The sequence below is a fragment of the Coregonus lavaretus genome, assembly GCF_964263955.1.
Source record: "Coregonus lavaretus genome assembly, contig: HAP1_SCAFFOLD_331, whole genome shotgun sequence".
NCBI lineage: Eukaryota > Metazoa > Chordata > Actinopteri > Salmoniformes > Salmonidae > Coregonus > Coregonus lavaretus.
Window position 1 is genome coordinate 321,757 of NW_028162049.1, and position 19,891 is coordinate 341,647.

The window sequence follows — 19,891 nt, forward strand, 5'->3', positions numbered from 1 at the left end:
ATTTTAAAATGCATGCAATATAGCAAAAGGTACACCAGAGATTTCACGTATCCACTGCTTTTATTGCAAATGCGTGTACCCATTAATAAGGAACAGACTCAAATTACTGTTAAGATGTGCCTGTGTTTAATTGGACTTAGGAACCGCAGGAACGTCCACTGGCACGCACTCAGAGTCCGCACCACCTGAGCAGCCAGAGCCCATTCAGTCCAGCGTCTCCCGTGTCTCTAATGTTCCCCCCAGTGCTGAAGCCCGTCCATCTGGCCGTGTCTTGACGCATGCTGTTCTGGAGTCACAACAACAAATTGTTAAGGCCATTGAAGAAATGAACAGTCACCTTAAAAATGTCACTGACGCACTCACAGAAATAAGCCATTCATTAAAAGAATTGGTCAAAAAATGAACTTTGTGTCTGAGTACCATTTATATTGTCGCAATTACACGTTGACGGGCCTGAATGGCTTGTTGATTGTGCTGCACATATACTGGTCCTGGGTCAGGGTCATCTGGCGGTGCCCCCACCTCACCAAGGGGTATGCCATGCCTGTGCGCGACATTGTGCAGCACTCCACAGGCCAGTATGATGCGGCAAACCTTGTCAGGGCGGTATAACAGCATCCCCCCGGTCCTGTCAAGGCAGCGCCACCGACATTTCAGCTGCCCAATCGCCCGCTCCACAACTGACCGAGTGCGGGAATGGGCATCATTGTATCTGCGCTCTCGGTCAGTTTGTGGGTTGGTGAGGGGGGTTAACAGCCACGTCTTTAGTGGATAACCACTGTCTCCTGATGGGCAGTAATAATAATTACAGACACAAACATTTTACTTTTAGATAGAACCATACATTTAAATGCATAACTTACCAAGTAGCCACCCATCACGCACCCTGCCAGCTTGGAGTCTCATCCCAACCATGCTGTTTGTAAGGATATATGAATCATGGGTTGACCCAGGCCACCTTGCCACAATATTTGTTAGGCGCATTTCTGCATCACATATAATCTGCACATTTATTGAATGGAAATGTTTCCGATTCACATATACAAATTCGTCTTCAGATGGCGCCTTTATAGCAATATGTGTGCAGTCGATCGCTCCGATTACATTAGGAAAACCGGCTATCGCTGCAAATTGCGCTTTGATGTTTGGCTGGTCACCTGCATCGTATGGGAACGTTATATACCTGGTAGACAAGCGGATGATGCCGTCCCATACAGGTGGCATTGCACGGCTCAAACACGACTGGCTTATTCCTGAGCGGTCTGCCAGTTCTCTTTGGAAAGAACCGGTTGCTAGGAAACCAAGTGTAGTAAGCACCTGTAAAGGAACGGGTAATGCGTGGCTCCTCACTGTCTCTCTTTCCAAATTCGGACCCAACTCAGCGCAGAGCTCCAAGAGTATAGCCCTTGGAAATCTGAAACGGCTGATGAGCCAGTCATCGTCGTGGGCCAGAAAATCACCATGGTCCCTAAAAACTCGTTCTCTCCGGATTTGTCCATTGAAAATGTCTTCTAATAAAGCCAAAGCTGCCATTGCTAGACGGGTTGTATAAATTTTCACATCCTTTATATATGTTCTTACTTAATTGCATAATTAATAGAATATTCTAATAAGACTCGTGTGACAATAATATGGCAAATCATTTATCAATTACAAATTATAAGCAATATCTGGCAGGTGCGATAGAACAGTTCGTAGTGTAATGTTTGCCACTTCACTTTATTGCCTCTATGAGTCGCCAACGGACAAACATCACAAAAATGTACGTACGCCAGGCCTGAAGTTTACGTGGAAGAACGCACATTCTTACGTTAATTTCACTGTTAGTATATCTGACCGTGAACGTGAAAGCTGGCATACGCCGTGTTTTCGTGCGTACGCAAGATTGATACATGAGGCCCCAGGAATCTTCAAATTGAATTGCTCCACCTCCACACTTACCGCTACCCCAGAAATCACTCCTTTCAATGGTGCCCTGTTCCTAAGAGCAAAGCAAGAAACAGATCTTGACCCAAGTTGCGGAGCGCCCACTCCCTCTGGTCAGAAGAAACACAAACAAATATCACAAGTCCACTACAGGTTACCTTCACTGATTCAACTGCACCCAACTCCTTTCCCTCCCACCCTGAAACCACAAATGGATCTGCCAAAAGGTATGGATCCACTTTCTCCAACAATGTAACTCCTACTGCAGCAGATTCTTCTTTATCATGTCCATTGATGCCAAGCTCTGGTTCTGAGCTCTTCACCACACCTTCTACCTCACTTAACTCTCCCTCATTCTTTTCCATTTCACCTCCAGAACTCTGTCTGGCGCATGGCTCACTCTGTTTGCACTTGAATTATAACATTTGAAATGTCTCTATTCCTTTGAAACTTTTGTGAGTGTAATGTTTACTGTTCATTTCTGACTGTTTATTTCACTTTTGTTTATTATCTATTTCACTTGCTTTGGCAATGTAAACATATATTACCCATGCCAATAAAGCCCTTTTGAATTGAATTGAATTGAATTGAGAGCTCCACGTATGAAAAAATAATAATGTATGCACTCACTAACTTTAAGTCGCTCTGGATAAGAGCGTCTGCTAAATGACTAAAATGTATAAAATGTTAATGTATAGGGGACATGAGTCAGTCATGGTTACTCAAGATTATGTGATGATTTAGCCCCGCCTTTGACTAAAATATTAGTGTTGGCCCACAGCCCAATAGGTATGGTAGACCTGGGTTCATATTCCGCTGGTTATATTAAGTAGTCTATTCTCTGAAAGGGGTCCAGACAGCCTGTTCCCAACAGTGGGCTCAGTGGGATAGGAGACGGGCCCCTCTCCCTCTCTCTCTGACTGTAGGAGAGAAGTGAAATGGTGTGTCTCCTCTGGTCAACAATACTCACCTTGAGAGACTCCACAGCCTGTTGGAGCTCCTTCAGCTCCTTCTCTCTCTCCTGGAATCTCTGCTGGATCTTCTGCTGACTCATCCCCAGCTGCCTCTGTGGAGAATCACTCTTCAATGAGCTATCAAGCTTTATTTGTCCAGTAGATCAATAGTATAGTAATGTGACATAGGGCACATAGGGAGAAAGGTCTAAATTCTTGAGGAAGTCCCTTTCCAACATTATATATTTTTATGTTGCTATGTGAATGATTATAGATATGGTAGACGTACATGTATCAGGGGGTTGAGACTTTACTTTGGACTCATAAAATGGCATTCAGAATGATAATAAGGTTTGATTTTAGATAATGGTGATACATTTAGAGCAAACTCAATATACTCAAGGTTTGTGTTCATATTTGTTCTGCTGAGGATCAATTTGATTTGAATTCTCTCATATTGAAACAGCTTTAGTTCCTACTGTATCTTTAAGTCTTTGTTTATCAGAAAGTCACCAACAAGTTGTTCTGGTCTTACCTGTTTCTCAGTCCTCTCTGCTGCAGCTGACACTGTATCATGGCTTTTATGTTTATCCATTGTACACAGCATACAGATACACTGTTGATCGGTACGACAGAAAACCTCCAGCAGTTTGTCATGATCAGAGCAGACCTTCTCCTGTAGTTGTGCGGTGGCTCTGACTAGCTTGTGCTTCTTGAAAGCGGGAAATTCATAGTGAGGTTGGAGGTGAGTCTCACAGTAAGAGGCCAGACACGCCAGACAAGACATGAGGGCTTTCTGCTTTCTGGTCCCAGTGCAGAAATCACACACCACATCTCCAGATCCAGCATAGCACAGAGCAGGAGGGGGAGCAGCCTGGAGTCCTGTCTTCTTCAGTTTCTCCACCACTTCAGCCAACATGTTATTTTTCCTCAGATTAGGCCTTGGAGTGAAGGTCTGTCTGCACTGAGGACAGCTATAGACCCCTTTCAGAACATCCTGATCCCAGCAGCCCTCAATACAGCTCCTACAGTAACTATGTCCACAGGCAGTAGTGACCGGCTCCTTCAGTAGATCCAGACAGACAGAACAACAGAACTGGTCCTGGTCCAGCAGAACACCCTGATGAGCCATTTGGACGGTTGTTCACTCTCACACAGACAGACGACACAGAGACTCAGATCAGTTTTGTTTCCACAGAAGAGAGTTTGTGGAGAGGGATGGACTTCCTGGTTGTGCCAGAGGGGTGGGGTTTTAAGGAGGGAGGGAGGGAGGGAGGGAGGGAGGGAGGGAGAGGTTTGAGGAATGGAAGAAGCGAGAGAGGGACTGCATGCAACAGCAAGAGGGAGACAAATAGTTTTGTTCCTGTGGTGAATTAGTATTAATAAATTGTAGAGTTTGATGGACTATGAGGTAGAACTGGGTTAATCAAGAGCATAAAGTTAGAATTCTTTGTTACTGGGCCAGGAATTGTATTGGGTCATTTAATTTCACTGTGTGGGTGAGTAGAGCGGGAATCTGCCCTAGGGTCAGAGTGCTTGCTCTTACTTAAATCCATGGCTGTCTTATCTGATGAGAGACTGAAACTAGCTTGGGGCCATTTGTTTTTGTCTTCAAACACAGTGAAAAGAGCCAGGGTTGAACAGAGTTTAAACTAAACATGAGTGTTTTTGCAAGATAAGGATTGATTGATTGTAGTACTCTGAATTTAATGAAAGTTGAGTTTAGCTGCTCTCAGAGACAAAGGAAGTGGGCGGGGCAACAAAAGAGCGGGAAAACTGAAGAGGACTATATAAAATGGAGGGAGACCGCAAGAACGGTGTACCACTCTGCAGACTGGTATCGGCTTTGTTGAAAACTTGAATAAAGTCATTTCTTGATCAAATCAAATCAAATCAAATCAAATCAAATCAAATTTTATTGGTCACATGCGCCGAATACAACAGGTGCAGACATTACAGTGAAATGCTTACTTACAGCCCTTAACCAACAGTGCATTTATTTTAAACAAAAAAGTAAGAATAAAACAACAACAAAAAAGTGTTGAGAAAAAAAGAGCAGAAGTAAAAAAATAAAGTGACAGTAGGGAGGCTATATATACAATAGAATAAAGTGACAGTAGGGAGGCTATATATACAGGGGGGTACCGTTGCATAGTCAATGTGCGGGGGCACCGGCTAGTTGAGGTAGTTGAGGTAATATGTACATGTGGGTAGAGTTAAAGTGACTATGCATAAATACTTAACAGAGTAGCAGCAGCGTAAAATAAAGTCATTTCTTGATGCAACAAAAACTCTGTAAGACCTTATTTGTAATAAAGTATAGTGGTTATTTTCCACAACATTCCTAGGTTAGAGCCCTTAACATGGAACAAGTGAAATAATTAATCTTAAAATGTGAGTTGTTAGAATATATAAAGGATAACAGTTTCTATGAACTACATATGTGTAATTATTTTAATGATCTTTATAATGCCTTATAATACACTTACTTGTTTAAATTAAGCAATAAGGCCTGAGGAGGTGTGGTATATAGCCAATTTACAGTACTACAGCTAAGAGCTGTTCTTAGGCAAGACGCAACGTGGATTGAGGATTATGGAACACTTTCAAAAATCAAATCACATTTTATTGGTCGCATACACATATTTAGCAGATGTTATTGCGGGTGTAGCGAAATGCTTGTGTTCCTGGCTCCAACAGTGCAGTAATAACTTACAATACACAACAATGCACACTAATCTAAAAAGTAAAGGAATGGAATTAAGAAATGTAAAAAAATTGGGACGAGCAATGTTAGTGTCCGGAGTGTGTGTGTGTGTATACACTGCTCAAAAAAATAAAGGGAACACAAAATAACACATCCTAGATCTGAATGAATGAAATAATCTTATTAAATACTTTTTTCTTTACATAGTTGAATGTGCTGACAACAAAATCACACGAAAATTGTCAAAGGAAATCAAATGTATCAACCCATGGAGGTCTGGATTTGGAGTCGCCCTTTAAAATAAAGTGGAAAACAACACTACAGGCTGATCCAACTTTGATGTAATGTCCTTAAAACAAGTCAAAATGAGGCTCAGTAGTGTGTGTGACCTCCACGTGCCTGTATGACCTCCCTACAACGCCTGGGCATGCTCCTGATGAGGTGGCGGATGGTCTCCTGAGGGATCTCCTCCCAGACCTGGACTAAAGCATCCGCCAACTCCTGGACAGTCTGTGGTGCAACGTGGCATTAGTGGATGGAGCGAGACTTGATGTCCCAGATGTGCTCAATTGGATTCAGGTCTTGGGAACGGGCGGGCCAGTCCATAGCATCAATGCCTTCCTCTTGCAGGAACTGCTGACACACTCCAGCCACATGAGGTCTAGCATTGTCTTGCATTAGGAGGAACCCAGGGCCAACCGCACCAGCATATGGTCTCACAAGGGGTCATCCACATCCGATCCTCGTTTGTTAAGTCTAATGACACTGCTGGTCCTGCTCACACTGCCCTACCCTATGCTTTGACTTCTTTCTCCCCTCTCTCTCCAGATAAAATCTTGCGACTTGTGACTGCAGGCCGCCCAACAACCTGCCCGCTTGACCCCATCCCCTCCTCTCTTCTCCAGACCATCTCCGGTGACCTTCTCCCCTACCTCACCTCGCTGATCAACTCATCCTTGACCGCTGGCTATGTCCCTTCCGTCTTCAAGAGAGCGAGAGTTGCACCCCTTCTCAAAAAACCAACACTCGATCCCTCTGATGTCAACAACTACAGACCAGTATCCCTTCTTTCTTTTCTTTCCAAAACTATTGAGCGTGGCGTCTTTAGCCAACTCTCTTGCTATCTCTCTCAGAATGACCTTCTTGATCCTAACCAGTCAGGTTTCAGGACTGGTCATTCAACTGAGACTGCTCTTCTCTGTGTCACGGAGGCTCTCCGCACAGCTAAAGCTAACTCTCTCTCCTCTGCTCTTGTCCTTCTAGACCTGTCTGCTGCCTTTGATACTGTGAACCATCAGATCCTCCTCTCCACCCTCTCCGAGCTGGGCATCTCCGGCGCGGCTCACTCTTGGATTGCGTCCTACCTGACCGGTCGCTCCTACCAAGTGGCGTGGCGAGAAGCTGTCTCCGCACCACGTGCTCTCACCACTGGTGTCCCCCAGGGCTCAGTTCTAGGCCCTCTCCTATTCTCACTATACACCAAGTCACTTGGCTCTGTCATATCCTCACATGGCCTCTCCTATCATTGCTACGCTGACGATACACAACTAATCTTCTCCTTTCCCCCTTCTGATAACCAGGTGGCGAATCGCATCTCTGCATGTCTGGCAGACATATCACTATGGATGACGGATCACCACCTCAAGCTGAACCTTGGCAAGACGGAGCTGCTCTTTCTCCCGGGGAAGGACTGCCCGTTCCATGATCTCGCCATCACGGTTGACAACTCCGTTGTGTCCTCCTCCCAGAGTGCGAAGAGCCTTGGCGTGACCCTGGACAACACCCTGTCGTTCTCCGCTAACATCAAGGCGGTGACCCGATCCTGTAGGTTCATGCTCTACAACATTCGGAGAGTACGACCCTGCCTTACACAGGAAGCGGCACAGGTCCTAATCCAGGCACTTGTCATCTCCCGTCTGGATTACTGCAACTCGCTGTTGGCTGGGCTCCCTGCCTGTGCCATTAAACCCCTACAACTCATCCAGAATGCCGCAGCCCGTCTGGTGTTCAACCTTCCCAAGTTCTCTCACGTCACCCCGCTCCTCCGCACACTCCACTGGCTTCCAGTTGAAGCTCGCATCTGTTACAATACCATGGTGCTTGCCTATGGAGCTGTGAGGGGAACGGCACCTCCGTACCTTCAGGCTCTGATCAGTCCCTACACCCAAACGAGGGCATTTCGTTCATCCACCTCTGGCCTGCTGGCTCCCCTTCCTCTGCGGAAGCATAGTTCCCGCTCAGCCCAGTCAAAACTGTTCGCTGCTCTGGCACCCCAATGGTGGAACAAGCTCCCTCACGACGCCAGGACAGCGGAGTCACTCACCACCTTCCAGAGACATTTGAAACCCCACCTCTTTAAGGAATACCTGGGATAGGATAAAGTAATCCTTTTACCCCCCCCCATCCCAAAAAAAAAGGGGGTTTTGGTGACCGGCTCCTTCAGTAGATCCAGACAGACAGAACAACATAACTGGTCCTGGTCCAGCAGAACTCCCTGCTGAGACATTTGGACGGTTGTTCACTCTCACACAGACAGACGACACAGAGACTCAGTTTAGTTTCCTCAGAAGAAAGTTTGTGGGACTTCCTGGTTCTGCCAGAAGGGTGGGGTTAGAGGGAGGGAGGGGTTAGAGGGAGAGAGAGAGAGAGAGAGAGAGAGAGAGAGAGAGAGAGAGAGAGAGAGAGAGAGAGAGAGAGAGAGAGAGAGAGAGAGAGAGAGAGAGAGAGAGAGAGAGAGAGAGAGAGAGAGAGAGAACTGTACGCAATGTTAATAGAGACTAAGATTTGTGTTCCTAGGTTTGGGCCCTTAATATGGAATAAATTAAATAGAGTGGTTAGAATATGTAAAGGGTAACAGTTTCTATGAAGTACATATGTATAATGCTTTTAATGAATTGTGTAATGCCTTAAACGTGTGTGCTATGACACTAACTATAACCATCCATAATACAAGACTCACATTTCATATACTCAGAGGTGGGGCTTACAATACTCACATTTCATATACTTTTCAAGACATCACTGTAGGACAAACATTTGATTTGATATCAGAATATACTTCAAATAAAATAAATCAATGTATGCTACAGCAGAACACATATTATAGTATATAGGCCTCCTGCCTATCTGATAATATGAAGCGCATATTCAGATTAACTTCACAGTACAGAACAAGTTTGTAAAGTTTTCCAGAACCTCCCACAACACGGCCATTTCCTGGTGCGTCTTCTCCTCCCTATTTCTTGTTTTGCTCCTGGTGTCTGTGACACGTCTGGGTCCTTTAGCAATCCATGACCTCACACAGGGGACTGGGTTGAATTTGGTCAGGGGTGGGCCAACAAGGTTCAGATAGAGTAGCCCTGATATGGTGGAGGTATGCAGAGAGGCGCGGGTTGAGGTGCAAATCAGATTCATTTGAGAAAATCCCTGCTGGCCTTCTGCACTGGAGATGGGGATGGTGCTGACCACCATCAACATCTCTTTAAGTCCATCTGCAGATGGGGATGATGCTGACCACCATCAACATCTCTTTAAGTCCATCTGGAGATGGGGATGGTGATGACCACCATCAACATCTCTTTAAGTCCATCTGGCGATGGGATGGTGCTGACCACCATCAACATCTCTTTAAGTCCATCTGGAGATGGGGATGGTGCTGACCACCATCAACATCTCTTTAAGTCCATCTGGAGATGGGGATGGTGCTGACCACCATCAACAGCTCTTTAAGTCCATCTGGAAAGTCTCCTTTATCATTACCATCGGAGTCCCTGTACTGCCTGTAGGCCCGTATGACCATACGTGGACTGTCAATGCCAAACCTCTGGCAGAGAGATTCTATCACTGTTTCTCCATACAGTGCTCCTGCATCCTCTGGCCAGTATTGAGCATAAAGCACCTTCAGCTCCTCTATGAACTGGCTGTATCCTGTATTGTCCACCGCCCGTCCTCCTTTTTATTTATTTTTTTTATTTAACCTTTATTTAACCAGGTAAGCCAGTTGAGAACAAGTTCTCATTTACAACTGCGACCTGGCCAAGATAAAGCAAAGTAGTGCAATAAAAACAACACAGAGTTACATATGGGGTAAAAAAAAAACATAAAGTCAGAAAATACAACAGAAAATATCTATACAGTGTGTGCAAATGTAGCAAGTTATGGAGGTAAGGCAATAAATAGGCTATAGTGCAGAATAATTACAATAGTATTAACACTGGAATGCTAGATGTGCAAGAGATTATGTGCAAATAGAGATACTGGGGTGCAAAAGAGCAAAATAAATAATATAGGGATGAGGTAGTTGGGTGGGCTAATTTCGGATGGGCTGTGTACAGATGCAGTGATCGGTAAGGTGCTCTGACAACTGATGCTTAAAGTTATTAAGGGAGATAAGAGTCTCCAGCTTCAGAGATTTTTGCAGTTCGTTCCAGTCATTGGCAGCAGAGAACTGGAAGGAATGGCGACCAAAGGAGGTGTTGGCTTTGGGGATGACCAGTGAGATATACCTGCTGGAGCGTAGACTACGGGTGGGTGCTGCTATGGTGACCAATGAGCTAAGATAAGGCGGGGATTTGCCTAGCAGTGATTTATAGATGGCCTGGAGCCAGTGGGTTTGACGACGAACATGTAGTGAGGACCAGCCAACAAGAGCGTACAGGTCACAGTGGTGGGTAGTGTATGGGGCTTTGGAGACAAAACGGATGGCACTGTGATAGACTACATCCAATTTGCTGAGTAGAGTGTTGGAGGCTATTTTGTAAATTACATCGCCGAAGTCAAGGATCGGTAGGATAGTCAGTTTTACGAGGGCATGTTTGGCAGCATGAGTGAAGGAGGCTTTATTGCGAAATAGGAAGCCGATTCTAGATTTAACTTTGGATTGGAGATTCTTTATGTGAGTCTGGAAGTTGAGTTTACAGTCTAACCAGACACCTAGGTATTTGTAGTTGTCCACATACTCTAGGTCAGACCCGTCGAGAGTGGTGATTCTAGTCGGGTGGGCGGGTGCCAGCAGCGTTCGATTGAAAAGCATGCATTTAGTTTTACTAGTGTTTAAGAGCAGTTGGAGGCTACTGAAGGATTGTTGTATGGCATTGAAGCTCGTTTGGAGGTTTGTTAACACAGTGTCCAATGAAGGGCCAGATGTATACAAAATGGTGTCGTCTGCGTAGAGGTGGATCAGAGAGTCACCAGCAGCAAGAGCGACATCATTGATATACACGGAGAAAAGTGTCGGCCCAAGAATTGAACCCTGTGGCACCCCCATAGAGACTGCCATAGGTCCAGACAACAGGCCCTCCGATTTGACACACTGAACTCTATCTGAGAAGTAGTTGGTGAACCAGGCGAGGCAGTCATTTGAGAAACCAAGGCTATTTAGTCTGCCAATAAGAATGCGGTGGTTGACAGAGTCGAAAGCCTTGGCCAGGTCGATGAAGACAGCTGCACAGTACTGTCTATTATCAATCGTGGTTATAATATCGTTTAGGACCTTGAGCGTGGCTGAAGTGCACCCGTGACCAGCTCGGAAACCGGATTGCATAGCGGAGAAGGTACGGTGGTATTCGAAATGGTCGATGATCTGTTTGTTAACTTGGCTTTCGAATACTTTCGAAAGGCAGGGCAGGATGGATATAGGTCTGTAGCAGTTTGGATCTAGAGTGTCACCCCCTTTGAAGAGGGGGATGACCGCGGCAGCTTTCCAATCTCTGGGGATCTCAGACATTATGAAAGAGAGGTTAAACAGACTAGTAATAGGGTTAGCGACAATTTCAGCGGCTAGTTTTAGAAAGAAAGGGTCCAGATTGTCTAGCCCAGCTGATTTGTAGGGGTCCAGATTTTGCAGCGCTTTCAAAACATCAGCTGTCTGAATTTGTGTGAAGGAGAAGCGGGGGGGGCATGGGCAAGTTGCAGCAGAGGGTGCAGAGTTGGTGGCCGGGTTAGTGGTAGCCAGATGGAAAGCATGGCCAGCTGTAGCAAAATGCTTGTTGAAATTCTCGATTATTGTAGATTTATCGGTGGTGATAGTGTTTCCTAGCCTCAGTGCAGTGGGCAGCTGGGAGGAAGTGCTCTTATTCTCCATGGACTTTACAGTGTCCCAAAACTTTTTGGAGTTAGTGCTACAGGATGCAAATTTCTGTTTGAAAAAGTTAGCCTTTGCTTTCCTGACTGCTTGTGTATATTGGTTCCTAACTTCCCTGAAAAGTTGCATATCGCGGGGGCTATTTGATGCTAATGCTGTACGCCACAGGATGTTTTTGTGCTGGTCAAGGGCAGTCAAGTCTGAAGAGAACCAGGGGCTATATCGGTTCTTAGTTCTGTATTTTTTGAATGGGGCATGTTTATTTAAGATTGAGAGGAAATTACTTTTAAGGAACAACCAGGCATCCTCTACTGACGGAATGAGATCTATATCCATCCAGGATACCTGGGCCAGGTCAATTAGGAAGGCCTCCTCGCTAAAGTGTTTTAGGGAGCGTTTGACAGTGATGAGGGGTGGTCGTTTGACCGCGGACCCGTTACGGACGCAGGCAATAAGGCAGTGATCGCTGAGATCCTGGTTGAAGACAGCTGAGGTGTATTTAGAGGGTATGTTAGTCAGGATGATATCTATGAGGGTACCCATGTTTACGGATTTTGGGTTGTACCTGGTAGGTTCGTTGATAATTTGCGTGAGGTTGAGGGCATCTAGCTTGGATTGTAGGATGGCTGGGGTATTAAGCATATCCCAATTTAGGTCACCAAGCAGTACAAACTCTGAGGATAAATGGGGGGCGATCAATTCACATATGGTGTCCAGGGCACAGCTGGGGGCTGAGGGGGGTCTGTAGCAAGCGGCAACAGTGAGAGACTTATTTCTGGAAAGGTGGATTTTTAAAAGTAGAAGCTCAAACTGTTTGGGCACAGACCTGGATAGTATGATAGAGCTCTGCCGGCTATCTCTACAGTAGATTGCAACTCCACCCCCTTTGGCAGTTCTATCTAGACGGAAAATGTTATAGTTGGGGATGGAAATTTCAGAATTTATGGTGGCCTTCCTGAGCCAGGATTCAGACACTGCTAGAACATCAGGGTTGGCAGAGTGTGCTAACGCAGTGAATAACTCAAACTTAGGAAGTAGACTTCTGATATTTATGTGCAAGAAACCAAGACTTTTGCGATTACAGAAGTCATCAAATGATAGCGCCTGGGGAGTAGGAGTGATACTGAGGGCTGCAGGGCCTGGGTTAGCCTCTACATCACCAGAGGAACAGAGGAGGACTAGAATAAGGATACGGCTAAAGGCTTTAAGAACTGGTCTTCTAGTGCGTTGGGTACATAGAATAAAGGGGGCAGATTTCCGGGTGTTATAGAAAAGATTCAGGGCATTATGTACAGACAAGGATATGGAAGGATATGAGAACCTTATAGCCTCCATGTTCCTCGCCAAGCTCTAGAAAAACTCTGTCTGATTAAGTACTCTGTCGCTGGGTCTTCCACCATTCAGTTTGACTCCTTGGAAAGAGTTCTCCTGAATCCCTCTCTGGCTGAGTTGTGTGTCGGCCTGGCTGCTCTGCCATGGCACTGAACACCCTCACTTCCCTGGTGACTGCCCTGTGTGCAGTAATAATTGTGCAGTCTCTCATTTGGAGCTCGAGTGACAATTCAGATAGTTCTTTAAATGCATCACACATAAGACCTAGATTGTTAACAAACGCATGCGAGGATATCCGCATGGCAAGGCCACTATAACTCTGACGGGTCACGCCGTCGCGGGAGGCATCCTCAGCTGCTGTGGTGAAATGCTTGTGAAGAGCCGGGTAATTTCTCCACACAGACTCTACAGTTCTAAGGAGACCAATAGTTTAAATTTTTACATTTACATTTTAGTCATTTAGCAGACGCTTTTATCCAGAGCCACTTACAGTTAGTGAGTGCATACATTATTATTTTTTTTTTCATACTGGCCCCCCGTGGGAAATGAACCCACAACCCTGGCGTTGCATACCAACTGAGCTACATCCCTGTGTCTCACCTGTAAGGAGACCAATAGTTTAAATGTGTCTCACCTATAAGGAGACAAAAGACCAGTTTAAATGTGTCTAACCTGTAAGGAGACCAAACCAGTTTAAATGTGTCCAACGTATAAGGAGACCAAGACCAGATTAAATGTGTCTAACCTGTAAGGAGACCTAGACCAGTTTAAATGTGTCTAACCTGTAAGGAGACCTAGACCAGTTTAAATGTGTCCAACCTATAAGGAGACCAAGACCAGTTTAAATGTGTCAAACCTGTAAGGAGACCAACTAGTTTAAATGTGTCTAACCTATAAGGAGACCTAGACCAGTTTAAATGTGGACAAATGAGCCCCAGAGTGTGAACATTAATGCTAGTGTGATGATGATGCTGTCAGTACAGCATAGTGTGGTGAGTTTCAGAGTTGGTCATTAGTCCTCATAGGGGATGGTTTCATTATATGGAGTAGCAGTGATCTTCATGACATTGCGCATGTTTGAGATCAAATCCATTGCAGTCAACTGCACAGACTCACTAATCTACAAATCCACTTGCATCTCAAATATTGACTCACTAAGTGGTCCAGATCAGTGATTCTGCGCCTCTCCTTGATCAGACTGATCCCCTCCAACACACTGATGCCTGTTTCTCACTATAGAGCCGAGTCAAGCCAAGCAGGGCCAAACTGGGCTGGCTAACACTATAGAGCTGAGTCAAGCAGGGCCAAACTGGGCTGGCTAACACTACAGAGCTGAGTCAAGCAGGGCCAAACTGGGCTGGCTAACACTATAGAGCTGAGTCAAGCAGGGCCAAACTGGGCTGGCTAACACTATAGAGCTGAGTCAAGCAGGGCCAAACTGGGCTGGCTAACACTACAGAGCTGAGTCAAGCAGGGCCAAACTGGGCTGGCTAACACTATAGAGCCGAGTCAAGCCAAGCAGGGCCAAACTGGGCTGGCTAACACTACAGAGCTGAGTCAAGCAGGGCCAAACTGGGCTGGCTAACACTATAGAGCTGAGTCAAGCAGGGCCAAACTGGGCTGGCTAACACTATAGAGCCGAGTCAAGCCAAGCAGGGCCAAACTGGGCTGGCTAACACTACAGAGCTGAGTCAAGCAGGGCCAAACTGGGCTGGCTAACACTATAGAGCTGAGTCAAGCAGGGCCAAACTGGGCTGGCTAACACTATAGCCGAGTCAAGCCAAGCAGGGCCAAACTGGGCTGGCTAACACTACAGAGCTGAGTCAAGCAGGGCCAAACTGGGCTGGCTAACACTATAGAGCAGAGTCAAGCAGGGCCAAACTGAGCTGGCTAACACTATAGAGCCGAGTCAAGCCAAGCAGGGCCAAACTGGGCTGGTTACTCATCCACCATAGTTCTGGAACCATCCTTGAAAGGACAATGTGTAAAGAAAATATCCCAGCCAGTACAGTACAGTTGTGGTCAGCTCTGTTGGGTGAATCTTGTTTCTCCATACCTCTAAATGCCATCTTATTAGATGGTGCCACTTTCAAATAAAATAAAATAAAATGTCATTACATTTGTCACACGCGCCGAATACAACAGGTGTAGACCTTACAGTGAAATGCTTACTTACAAGCCCTTAACCAACAATGCAGTTCAAGAAATAGAGTTAAGAAAATATTTACTAAATAAACTAAATGTAAAAAATCTAATCAAACACAATAAAATGACATAACAATAACGAGGCTATATACAGGGGGTCATTCTAGAGGTGGAGTAGCTCTGCCAGTATATAGATAATAAACAGCAAGTAGCAGCAGTGTGGGTGGTCAATGTAAATAGTCTGGGTCACCATTTGATTAATTGTTCCCCCATTCGTTTGTGATTGAGACCTGCAGTCATCTTGATTTAAGACCACTTTTGAGAAGTGTTCCACAGGCAGTAAATCAATTACAGGATAAATGGAAACCGGATCCATTTCATTCTATTAACATGGCTTATGTGTGTTATAGCAGTAATGGGGTTAAACCAATATTAAAATGACAACTCCATAGGTGGGTACCAGGTCAGGGGAGTTCATCTCTGCTCCCAGCATCCCTGGAACAGTACTGATCAACATAGCTGACCTGATTCAGAGGTGGACCAGTGATGTTTTCCTCTCAGTGGTGAGACTTGCCGTTCCATTGATTTGACACACCTTTACCTGATAAGATCATACAAGATGTTACAGGCTTATTGCATGTGGAAACAGACCTGTGTTCAAACACTATTTAAAATAATTTAGAATACTTACATTTACATTTACATTTTAGTCATTTAGCAGACTCTCTTATCCAGAGCGACTTACAGGAGCAATTAGGGTTAAGTGCCTTGCTCAAGGGCACATTTACGTCATTTAGCAGACGCTCTTATCCAGAGCGACTACAAATTGGTGCATTCACCCTATAGCCAGTGGGATAACCACTTTACAATTTTTTTTTTTTTTTTTTTTTGGGGGGGGGGGGGGGTTGTTCCACCATTGGGGTGCCAGAGCAGCGAACAGTTTTGACTGGGCTGAGCGGGAACTATGCTTCCGCAGAGGAAGGGGAGCCAGCAGGCCAGAGGTGGATGAACGCAAAGCCCTCGTTTGGGTGTAGGGACTGATCAGAGCCTGAAAGCACGGAGGTGCCGTTCCCCTCACTGCTCCATAGGCAAGCACCATGGTCTTGTAACGGATGCGAGCTTCAACTGGAAGCCAGTGGAGTGTGCGGAGGAGGGGGGTGACGTGAGAGAACTTGGGAAGGTTGAACACCAGACGGGCTGCGGCATTCTGGATGAGTTGTAGGGGTTTAATGGCACAGGCAGGGAGCCCAGCCAACAGCGAGTTGCAGTAATCCAGACGGGAGATGACAAGTGCCTGGATTAGGACCTGTGCCGCTTCCTGTGTAAGGCAGGGTCGTACTCTCCGAATGTTGTAGAGCATGAACCTGCAGGATCGGGTCACCGCCTTGATGTTAGCGGAGAACGACAGGGTGTTGTCCAGGGTCACGCCAAGGCTTTTCGCACTCTGGGAGGAGGACACAACGGAGTTGTCAACCGTGATGGCGAGATCATGGAACGGGCAGTCCTTCCCCGGGAGGAAGAGCAGCTCCGTCTTGCTAGGGTTCAGCTTGAGGTGGTGATCCGTCATCCATACTGATATGTCGGCCAGACATGCAGAGATGCGATTCGCCACCTGGTTATCAGAAGGGGGAAAGGAGAAGATTAGTTGTGTATCGTCAGCGTAGCAATGATAGGAGAGGCCATGTGAGGATATGACAGAGCCAAGTGACTTGGTGTATAGGGAGAAAAGGAGAGGGCCTAGAACTGAGCCCTGGGGGACACCAGTGGTGAGAGCACGTGGTGCGGAGACAGCTTCTCGCCACGCCACTTGGTAGGAGCGACCGGTCAGGTAGGACGCAATCCAGGAGTGAGCCGCGCCGGAGATGCCCAGCTCGGAGAGGGTGGAGAGGAGGATCTGATGGTTCACTGTATCAAAGGCAGCAGACAGGTCTAGAAGGACAAGAGCAGAGGAGAGAGAGTTAGCTTTAGCAGTGCGGAGAGCCTCCGTGACACAGAGAAGAGCAGTCTCAGTTGAATGACCAGTCCTGAAACCTGACTGGTTTGGATCAAGAAGGTAATTCTGAGAGAGATAGCAAGAGAGTTGGCTAAAGACGGCACGCTCAAGAGTTTTGGAAAGAAAAGAAAGAAGGGATACTGGTCTGTAGTTGTTGACATCAGTGGGATCGAGTGTTGGTTTTTTGAGAAGGGGTGCAACTCTCGCTCTCTTGAAGACGGAAGGGACATGGCCAGCGGTCAAGGATGAGTTGATCAGCGAGGTGAGGTAGGGGAGAAGGTCACCGGAGATGGTCTGGAGAAGAGAGGAGGGGATGGGGTCAAGCGGGCAGGTTGTTGGGCGGCCTGCAGTCACTAGTCGCAAGATTTTATCTGGAGAGAGAGGGGAGAAAGAAGTCAAAGCATAGGGTAGGGCAGTGTGAGCAGGACCAGCAGTGTCATTAGACTTAACAAACGAGGATCGGATGTCGTCAACCTTCTTTTCAAAGTTTTTGACGAAGTCATCCACAGAGAGGGAGGGGGGGGGGGGGGGGAGGATTCAGCAGTGAGGAGAATGTGGCAAAGAGCTTCCTAGGGTTAGAGGCAGATGCTTGGAATTTAGAGTGGTAGAAAGTGGCCTTAGCAGCAGAAACAGATGAAGAAAATGTAGAGAGGAGGGAGTGAAAAGATGCCAGGTCGGCAGCGAGTTTAGTTTTCTTCCATTTCCGCTCAGCTGCCCGGAGCTCTGTTCTGTGAGCTCGCAATGAGTCATCAAGCCACAGAGCTGGAGGGGAGGACCGAGCCGGCCGGGAGGATAGGGGACACAGGGAGTCAAAGGATGCAGAAAGGGAGGAGAGGAGGGTTGAGGAGGCAGAATCAGGAGATTGGAGGGAGAAGGATTGAGCAGAGGGAAGAGATGATAGGATGGAAGAGGAGAGAGTAGTGGGAGAGAGAGAGCGAAGGTTGCGGCGGCGCGTTACCATCTGTGTAGGGGCAGAGTGAGTAGTGTTGGAGGAGAGCGAGAGAGAAAAGGATACAAAGTAGTGGTCGGAGACATGGAGGGGAGTTGCAGTGAGATTAGTAGAAGAGCAACATCTAGTAAAGATGAAGTCAAGCGTATTGCCTGCCTTGTGAGTGGGGGGGGGTGGTGAGAGGGTGAGGTCAAAAGAGGAGAGGAGTGGAAAGAAGGAGGCAGAGAGAAATGAGTCAAATGTAGACGTAGGGAGGTTGAAATCCCCCAAAACTGTGAAGGGTGAGCCATCCTCAGGAAAGGAACTTATCAAGGCGTCAAGCTCATTGATGAACTCTACAAGGGAACCTGGAGGGCGATAGATGACAAGGATATTAAGCTTAAATGGGCTAGTGACTGTGACAGCATGGAATTCAAATGAGGAGATAGACAGATGGGTTAGGGGAAAAATTGAGAATGACCACTTGGGAGAGATGAGGATTCCTGTGCCACCACCCCTCTGACCAGATGCTCTCGGGGTATGCGAGAACACATGGTCAGACGAGGAGAGAGCAGTAGGAGTAGCAGTGTTTTCAGTGGTAATCCATGTTTCCGTCAGCGCCAGGAAGTCGAGGGACTGGAGGGTAGCATAGGCTGGGATGAAGTCAGCCTTGTTGGCGGCAGAACGGCAGTTCCAGAGGCTGCCTGAGACCTGGAACTCCAGGTGTGTGGTGCGTGCAGCGACCACCAGGTTAGAGAGGCAGCAGCCACGCGGTGTGAGGCGTTTGTGTAGCCTGTGCGGAGAGGAGAGAACAGGGATAGGCAGAGGCATAGTTGACAGGCTGCAGCAGATGGCTACAATAATGCAGAGGAGATCGGAATGAAATGAACTAAACATCTGGGAAAGGAGAGAGCAGGCCTCCCTCACCCAAAAAAAAATATATATATATAACTCTCCCAACTTACTCCTCAGAAACTATAATTGTTTCACTGAACCACCCGAATAAAACTCTCCCAACTTCCACTTTAGAAATTAGAATTGTTGTAAACTACAGCAGACTGTTATCAGTAGCTGTAATTAAGTACAGCAGCTACCAACCACCTAACGTTAATGCCTCGGATAATGAGGTTAGAAAAACAGCTGAATGGTAGCAGCTAGCTGGCTCAATCACAGGTACACTTAAGCATGAAATAACATTGGAAACAACTAACCACAGTTGCTAAAAGTTACCAGTAGCTACCCGCTAGCTAGCTAGCTAGCTTTGTTGGTCCAAGTAGTGGGTAAGCTAGCCTCGTGCTTCGCCGGGGTCTGCCGAATACAATACTTACCTACAATAATTACCTACAATAACCTTCAATAACTACCTGAGTAAGCTACCTATAATACCAAACTACAATACCTACCTACAATCTAAATACATGGTTTAAGCTTAACTCAACACCATATAAGAAGCCAAGCTTACCTTTCATAACGCAGCAATGATTAAACGTTGGGTAGCTAGCACAAAGATATTGTATTTAGCTACTACAGTGCAGCCAGCTGGTAGTGTTGGCTAGCTAGCAATGGCTGCTGTGTTGACTTTGTTTGAAAAATGGCGTCGCTGCGAACGAATGTAGCTGGCTAAAAGGATATTGTTTTTAGTTGCTACCGTTGCTAATAGCTACTCGCCAGCTAATCCAGGAGGTGAGTTAGCTAGCTAGCTTCGTGCTACACCCGGCACCGCCGAATACAAAAGTAACCTACAATAACTACACAACAGCTACCCACAACAGCCCACGATGCCTACCTATACTACTTAATAATATACAGCCCACGATGCCTACCT

General features: G+C 46.3%; 1 pseudogene across 1 annotated transcript in view; it reads right to left on the reverse strand.

Moving 5' to 3' along the window:
- Positions 1-19,891, reverse strand: part of LOC311116577 — a 38,449-nt pseudogene that overhangs the window by 8,794 nt on the left and 9,764 nt on the right. Inside the window, exons 8-9 of the transcript in view lie at positions 3,415-4,011; positions 2,897-2,992 (exon numbers count right to left, since the gene is read on the reverse strand). The product of the transcript in view is annotated as an uncharacterized misc_RNA (transcript). The remainder of the gene's footprint in view (positions 1-2,896; positions 2,993-3,414; positions 4,012-19,891) is intronic.